Raw genomic sequence first — 8,398 nt, 5'->3', positions numbered from 1 at the left:
TTGTTGTTGTTTTTGATAAGTCTTTCCACGCTTTGTACAGCCAAATGCATGAATGCACATACAGTATGTGGGTGCACAATGCATGACTTTTGGATTTATACTGTATATTCAAATAGGGCATAACATTGTGAGCATTAGGGAATGCCTATATAAAAACGGTGCTGACTCTTGTCAAAGGTTAAAAAAGGGTTTTGAAAGGGGAAACCAGCGCTTCTTCTGAGGTTCCTACTGTTGAGGGATAAGCATAACATATCTATACTTGGGTTTTGCCTTATTGAATGAAGGATGCCTGAAAATATAGAAGAAATGTTTACATATTTTCTTATTTATCAGAATAAAAACACATTAATATAAAAGTGCAGCTTGACCATTTACTGTAAGTGAAGTTACCTTGGTATTGTGAAAGCCACAAGTGCAGCTGCGACTTCCCTTTGTTAGGGTCATCTGTCCTCTTTTATGCAGAGTGCATTTTTCTATCTGCAGGCATAATAATAAGAAGTTGTTTTACAGAAATGAGAAGCATTAACTGAACAATTTTATAAAAGCAATGTGACAGATTCAATTCCAGCCATAAACTAGTCAAACTGACATTATTATAAGCAGTTAGTTAGCTGTTCTGTATCATGCAGGTGTCTTTTAGTAGGTTTCAAGAGTTATAAGCTCCAACATTACCTTAAGATAGAGGTAACATCAAGTGTACTAAGTGACATTAAAATGACAGTAAACATACAGTACAATGGCGTTAACAAATGAGCAAAACGTGTCGGTGTGTCTTCTGATATCACAGTTATATCTGAAACATTTTAAACGGTAGATTTTTGAAAAGCAAGTAGTAATATAGCAGTAATAGTTTCCTAACTGTGCATATGACAAATAAACACTGACTTAATAATAAGGTTATGCATTAATAAAGTGGCGGTTCACTCGAACACACACAGTAGTAGCTTCATGTTAGCGTGAACTTCACGTTCATGTAAAGTGCCACTTTCTCAGTGATGTTAAAGTTTGGAGACAGAAGGGTAATTGTTACTTACGGTTCTTGTGGTTCAGCAACTTCAAGTTTCCCGTAGCGACGGAAGAAACAAAACAGGAGGACCGTTGCTACGGTGAAAAATGGACAGCGTTTCATGATTGGCGGTAGAAAGATGGACTTTGCCATTTGATTGGCAACAGAAAGATGGACTCTGGCAGCTGATTGGCTTAGAAAGATGGACCAGGCTATGCATGATTGGTGGTAGAAAGATGGACTTAGCCATTTGATTGGCAACGGAAAGATGGACTCTGGCATGTGATAGGCCTTTGAAAGATGGACCTGGATATGTGGTTGGCTGAATTTATACAGACTCTCGGTTGTCAGGTAGAGCCACAGTCTGGTAAGCATTCTTGCTGTTCTTGTGGGACTTCTACTGTAACTGCAAAAAGACAATTTGCTCGATGGTCTCCTGCAGCTCCTCTTGTAAGGTCATTTCTGATTCCAGATCATCAGAGGCCGGCTCTGCTGTTATGACCTGTGTTTCTTGGGCTTTTTGGTTCTCTCCAGGACACATTTTTACAGGTTTGCTGACAGAGTGGCATCATCTTTTGAAAGGTAGCTGGTGCAAAAGGCAATTCATAAGACAGTCCATAATGCATATGGCAAAATCTGATTAGTCCCTTTTAGGTTAAGGTCAAAGTGTTTATTTGTCCTATGCACAGTTAGGAAACGTGTTTCCCTGTACAATGAAATTCTTACTTTGCTGTCCACATGAATGCCACAAAATACAAATGAAATATAAAGTAGTTAAATAAGTAACACAAAATCTAAGACACTTTAAGAAGCAAATGCAGCAATATAATAAAAATATAAGAGAATATAATAAGAGAAGGTATGCTGCATGGGAGCAGCTTTAAAGCACTCACCGCTATCCTCATGCGAGGGCACCTGATGATATGCACCGGCCAAGTCAATAGTGGGAAAAACATAAAAACATCAGCTCATTTTACGCTTGTGAGTAGCTCTTCCATATGAGGCAAAGAAAAAGAATTCACAATTACTGCTCCTTTACAGCAGGGGCCTATTTCAAGAAGGCGGTTTTGTCGAAACTCAGAGTTTGTTAACCCCGAAATGAGGGCAACTCGGAGTTTTCGGTTTCAGAAACGGAGGTAACTTAAACCCGTGAAGCGGGGTAAGTTAAACCCGTTTCACAAAGAGAGGTAATCTAAACTCAGAGTCAGTTACTACGGCAACTTACTCTGTGAACCTAACCTGGTCGGGAGCAGGTTTTATTCGGGAAACTCAGAGTTTCCTCCGGGTCTCCGCCCCTTTTTAAAGTGAAAGGTGTTTAATACCTCATTTAATCCTTCAGTACATTCATAGATTGCACACGTTTCCGTCACGCAGAGACCAAAATGGCGTGTCCATTCATAGAGGATCCTGTAGATGAGGACGCTGTAGTAATTCGCAGGGAATTGCATTTACGTCGGGAGAGGATATTGAGGCCACGAGTTGATTTTTTGTCATATCCACATGTATTTTTATTTGAGCAGTACCATTTTTCTGGAGAGTCCATAACATATATCAATAATCTTATCCACCCATACATCAGACACATCACCCATCGTGGCCGTGCTCTTACATCCGAGCAGATGCTTTGTGTTGCATTACGATTTGTTGCAAACGGCAGTTTTCTTTATAACATCGGGGATGCAGAGCACATTAGTAAGGCCACAGTACGTAGAATAGTTCGTAAAGTGTGCCTCACCCTCAAGCGCTTTCTGTGAATTTTTGTTGTGTTTCCTGGGCACAAACCCCTCAGAGCCATTAAAGAGGAGTTTCACAGGATTGCAGGTTAGTGGTATTGAATTCGTTTCAGTAAGGCTAATCTGACAAATGATGATCAGTTAATAACATCTTGATGTGACCTCTGGAAATAAACTAATAATTAGAATCCCCTTCAGGATTTCCAAATGTGGTTGGATGCATTGATGGAACACATATTCCCATCAATGCACCTTCTGAAAATGAAGGGGACTATGTCAACAGGAGGTCCATCCACAGTATTAATGTGCAGGTACACTGACTACTCTTTCTAATGGTCAAAGACTACATCACAATACTGTAACTGACATGTATCATTTTTTGCACCGCCAAGATCATATGTGATGCTGCACATATTATCACGAACGTGGAGGCCAAGTGGCCCGGCTCTGTTCATGACTCACGAATATATCGTGAGTCAACCCTAAGTAACAGGCTGCAATGTGGTAAGTACATGTATGCCCTATACACTTATTTCAATGCATGCACTACACACTTACAGGAGCACTGCTATGCAGCACTAAAGTGATGTGAACTTTCTTATAGGAGAGATTGATGGCTTTCTGCTGGGAGATAGGGGTTACCCATGCCAGCCCACACTGATGACCCCTTACCCAGAACCTGCAGCAGGCCCCCAGCAGCGCTTTAATGTGGCACACTGCAGAACAAGAGCCCGGGTGGAAATGACCATAGGCCTGTTGAAAGCACGTTTTCATTGCCTACGTCACCTCAGGGTAACACCTGAGAGGGCCTGTGACATTATTGTGCAGCCATCAAGTTTCTCCCCATGAATGCAGTTCCATTTTTAACCACAAATAATATTACAGGAGTAGATGATTCAAACTGTGAAACATTCACAGACAAGCGCCCAAGTTAATGGACATAAGCTTTTGAGTACATCCCTATCCTGGCTGTGGATTCAGTCAGTGCACTGTTGCTGAAGTGTCACTTGTAAACAGACTGCAGTAAGAGTGAGACTGATTCACCTGAATCAACTCCACTGGAATTGTTTGCAGATCTCAAGCATAAATATCCACCACAAATTATTTTATCTGAAGCAATTATTGCATAGGGATGGGACGATTAGATTTTCTTCCTTGATACAGTGTGAAGCATGATATATTGTGCACAATTTGATTCAATCATGATTCAACAGAGCTCCAGATTAACATTTCATATGGTTGGCTATCATGCCAATAAAGGGAGGGGGGACATTAGTTTCTAAGTGAGAGAGAATCTTAGAGGAGGGAAAACAGAGCAACTAAATTTATATCAGAGCCAGCTTAGGTCCGAGAGCTGCCAGAGCTCAGCAGTTTGTCCTCTCCTCCTCTCTCTGATGATGCAGGAAGTTGAACTCTGCTTTCCACAACTCAACACCTCCTGTATGAAGCCAAAGCGTCGTCTCTCTGACACTGTGTTTATTTACATTGTACTGTCGTCCGTCTCTCTGCTCACTGCAACTCTCAACCTGCTGGTCATCATCTCCATCTCCCACTTCAAGTACTTACATATTTAATCACTTTATGAAACTATGGCGGAACATACAGTAACTAAATGACTGTAAAAAAAACTTTTTTCTGAAAATGTTTTTGAATTTGTCATTTTTGTTTTTATCTCAATGATACTTGATACTACAAATAATAATAAGTGTGTTACTGTCTACCCTCTCCAGGCAGCTCCACACCCCCACCAACCTCCTCATCCTGTCTCTGGCTGTGTCAGATTTCTTTGTCAGCTTCCTCCTGTTGTTTCAAATTATGATCATAGATGGCTGCTGGTACCTCAGTGATATTATGTGTTTGTTTTATTGTGTTTTAGCTTACATTATTACCTCTTCCTCAATAGAAACCATGGTGCTCATATCCGTTGACCGGTACGTGGCCATTTGTCACCCTCTGCGTTACTCCACCAAAGTCACTCCTAAAAGAGTTAAAATCTGTGTTTCAGTGTGTTGGTTCTTTTCTCTCTCCTGCTTCACTCTGCTACTGAAAGATAACCTGAATCAACCAGGCAGGTATAATTCTTGTGTTGGGGAGTGTGTAATAGTCTTGAACATATTTGAACAATATACAGATCTTATTTTGACCTTTATCATTCCCATTACACTGATCATAGTTCTGTACATCAGAGTGTTTGTGGTGGCTGTGTCTCAGGCTCATGCCATGAGGTCTCACATTGCAGCTATCACACTTAAGCATTCAGTCAGTGTAACTGCTAAGAAATCTGAGCTGAAAGCAGCCAGGACTCTTGGTGTTGTTATAGTTGTGTTTATATTATGCATCTGCCCATATTTCTTTACCACACTTATGGGAAAGCTTACCTTGGTCAATACCTCATCTGAGGCATTTGTAATATGTCTATTGTATGTTAACTCCTGTCTAAACCCTATAATATATGCCCTGTTCTATCCCTGGTTTAGAAAATCTGTTAAACTTGTTGTTACACTTCAAATTCTGAAGCCTGGTTCCAGTCAGACCAACATACTGTAAAGAGTCAGTGTGGAGTGAATGAAATGAGGCCTTTACTTTGTTTAACAAGCTCAAAGAGATTTTCTTTATGCTGACTGGACCATTTAAATGACCTGCAAATCAGGCCATGCAAAATGCGCTACTGATATTTTTTAAAATAAATATTCTACTGAGAGATGCTGTGAAGTTACTAAAAAGGAGGCCAGTTGAGCAAATGCTTTCTTATTTTTTGTGCTGCTTTGTTCTTTGGACTTAAGAGCCAGAGAATGATTTGATCAGCTGGATCCTTGAATCATGAACATTATGCTTAGTCTTCCTTAATACCTTTCAGTTAACAGACAAAAAACATGTTTGTTGATCTTATAGTTTTATAAAATGCTTAACTTTGAGAAGGAAGGGGACTTTTTTCACAGTCAAACCATGAGAGCCTGTAGAGTTCTGTTATAAATTTTGAAATCCAAAAAGCACAGATTTAACAGAACTTTCCTGTGATAGAAAACAATATTCTGCATTTTTTTGTTTGCTGAAATATTGTTTGTCCTTGTTAGAAACGCTCGACACACAGATGAGCGAGCGGAGAAAACAACAGACCCAGGCGGCTGGCTTCGGCGCAAGCAGTGGGATTTATTTACAGTGTCAACAGTGCGAAAATATTTACAAGAATTGGGGAGTAGAGAAAAGACCGGGTGCCGATCAGCGGTGGCAGGAATAGCAGTCAATGGAGTGATGATGGGCCGGGTATTAGAGTAACAGGTCGATGCACAGACTAACCAAGCCGACCTGGGCTGGTCGGCTTGGAGATGAAGATGGCTGAGGAGGGAATAGCAGAGAGACAGATTACTGGAGACTGTGCATCGACCTGTGAAGGTGGTGGTTGGTGGAGCTGAGGGTAACCAGGGTCCAGAGAAGAGGTCCGATGCGGAGGGATACCAGATACGGCGGGGCAGGACAGGACAGGAACTCGGGTAAGCACAGAAGAGAACAGAGAATAAAAAGCATACTAGGCACAAAGGCAAACAAAAACGGTAACATACATGGGGGGCCTGAAGACAGAGACAAAACTAGCAGGGGAGTGATCCGTGAGCCGCGTATAAATAAGGAGGGAGACTAACGAGGCGCAGCTGGTGAGAATCAGTGAATCGAGGCAGGTGTGTCTAATCGTGCAATCAGTTCAAGGGAGCTGGCTAGTGCAAGGAAAAGAAGTGAGGCAGGTGCCACCGGGCAAACCTGACAGTCCTGTTTCAGACCAGCAGTTGTTACAATCCACGATTTTTCACCAAACCTAAAAGTCTTTTATTTATGACTTTTCTACTTTTTGTAGGTGTCAGCTAGTCTTAGTCTTTGTCCAAAGGTGAAAGCAACAGTTTTATGTTTTGGAAATCTGTTAATATGAGCTCTTTCGATCAGAGGATGTTATGGTCGCTCGAACACTGAGATGAGCGAGCGGGGAAAAAAAACGGACCCAGGTGGCTGGCTTTGGTGCAAGCAGTGATATTTATTTACAGTGAACAAAAGGTGCAATAATCAGAGAATGGATGTAGGTGGTGTTAACTGGGTGTCGATCTGTGGCAGAAGAAACACAGTCAGTGGAATGGTGGATGATGATGGGCTGGGCTGCAGACGCTGGGATCACTCCTGGGCTGGTCAAGGCAGAAGCGATGATGACTGAGGAGACAGCTAGACAGACAGAGAAAGGAGACTGTGCATCGACCTGTACGGTGGAGGCTGGTAGGGCTGAGTAGATCCAGAGCTCAGAGGAGAGGTCCGTAGATGAGGACCAAAACAAAACAACAGTGGGACAAAAAAAAGGTAACACGGAATGAACAAATAGACTTAATAACTATCAAAACATGGTACAAAGAAGATAACGACATAGGGGCCTAAAGACTAAGAGACTGAACTGGCAGGGGAGTGATCAGTGAGCAGGGTATAAGTAGGGACGAAACTGATAAGGTGCAGCTGGTGATAATCAAGGGAAGTGGGGCAGGTGTGTTAAATAGTGTAATCAGGAAAGCAAAATTAGAGTGAGGAAAAGGAAGAGAGGAAGGTGCAGCCGGGCAAACCTGACAGAGGATCAATACAAATCTTTCTAACGTCTTTGCAATCAATATAAAGACACACCTAACAGATGGAGAACTTGTGGCCTTAAAACACAGGATATGCTGTTTATAAAGATAACAGGGGCTTTGTGTTTTTCATCAGTTATAGGTAATAATTACATAATCACACATCAGCAGAGAGATGGACACAATTTGATTTACAGAACAGGACAAACATAAGTAAAAAAAGAATGTCAAACAAAGCGTTTATCAGAGCTCTGCATCTTCTCCTCTCCTCCGTTGTCTCTAACGATGGAGGTCATTGTACCAAGGTGTCCTCCTGCTGACACTGTGCTTATCTGCATTGTGCTGTCCTTAATCTCTCTGCTAAATCCATGACAGATACACACATCACAGATGTACTAACTGTTGTTGCTTGTTGTTGCTAACTGAGGTTGCTTGTTGAGTTATGCATTTTCACTGTATTCAAACTTTTGTTTTTAATTATAGACAAGATAAAATACCCTACACTTCAACTTAAAAATAATACAGTAACTATTGTCAAATCAAATCAAATCAAAGTGTTTATTGTCATATGCACAGTAAGGAAACGTGTTTCCCTGTACAATGAAATTCTTATTTTGTCCACATGAATGCCAAACAAGTGAAATAAAAAGTTGATAAATAAGTAACACTAAGGCACTCTAAATCAGCAAATGAAAGAGATATAATAAAAATATATAAGAATATAATAAGAGAGTGTATGCTGCCTGGGAGCAGCATGTGCAGCATTCAACAGTCAATGTGCAATAATGCATGTGCAAACTGAGAATGTAAACAGTACAGGTCATCAGTACATGACGTATTTCCTGGTAATAAACTCCGCAGCTGTTTAGGAGTCTGGTGGCAGTTGGGGAAAAAAAGGAGTTTTTCAGTATACAAGTCCTGCAATTCACAACTCTGTACCTCCGCCAGAGGGTAGAACAGTGAACAGTCTGTGCTGGGGGTGGGCGGGGTCTCTGAGAATGGAGGCAGCTTTCCTACACACCCTGCGGTGGTAAATGCTCTGCAGAGAGGGCAGTGGAGTCCTGGTG

General features: G+C 41.4%; 2 long non-coding RNA genes across 4 annotated transcripts; one reads left to right on the top strand and one right to left on the bottom strand.

Moving 5' to 3' along the window:
• LOC109953285 (uncharacterized) lies at positions 1 to 1,364 on the bottom strand. 2 transcript variants are annotated; one of them, XR_002273882.1, is made up of 3 exons: positions 1,035 to 1,364; positions 391 to 477; positions 1 to 289 (listed from the first exon to the last, which is right to left on the bottom strand). It is a non-coding gene; the product is annotated as an uncharacterized LOC109953285 (long non-coding RNA). The 2 variants fall into 2 exon arrangements; XR_002273883.1 differs by lacking the exon at positions 1,035 to 1,364 and adding an exon at positions 673 to 688.
• A 1,436-nt stretch (positions 1,365 to 2,800) lies between these two features.
• On the top strand, positions 2,801 to 3,558 carry LOC109953286 (uncharacterized). Of its 2 annotated transcripts, XR_002273885.1 has the most exons (4): positions 2,801 to 2,827; positions 2,938 to 3,050; positions 3,132 to 3,243; positions 3,344 to 3,558. It is a non-coding gene; the product is annotated as an uncharacterized LOC109953286 (long non-coding RNA). The 2 variants fall into 2 exon arrangements; XR_002273884.1 differs by lacking the exon at positions 2,801 to 2,827 and having other exon boundaries at positions 2,920 to 3,050.
• Positions 3,559 to 8,398: the final 4,840 nt, after the last annotated feature.

This window comes from Monopterus albus, unplaced genomic scaffold (assembly GCF_001952655.1).
Source record: "Monopterus albus unplaced genomic scaffold, M_albus_1.0 scaffold605.1, whole genome shotgun sequence".
Classification (NCBI taxonomy): domain Eukaryota; kingdom Metazoa; phylum Chordata; class Actinopteri; order Synbranchiformes; family Synbranchidae; genus Monopterus; species Monopterus albus.
Note: the sequence above shows the minus strand (reverse complement) of the source record. Positions and strands in the feature narration are given on the sequence as shown.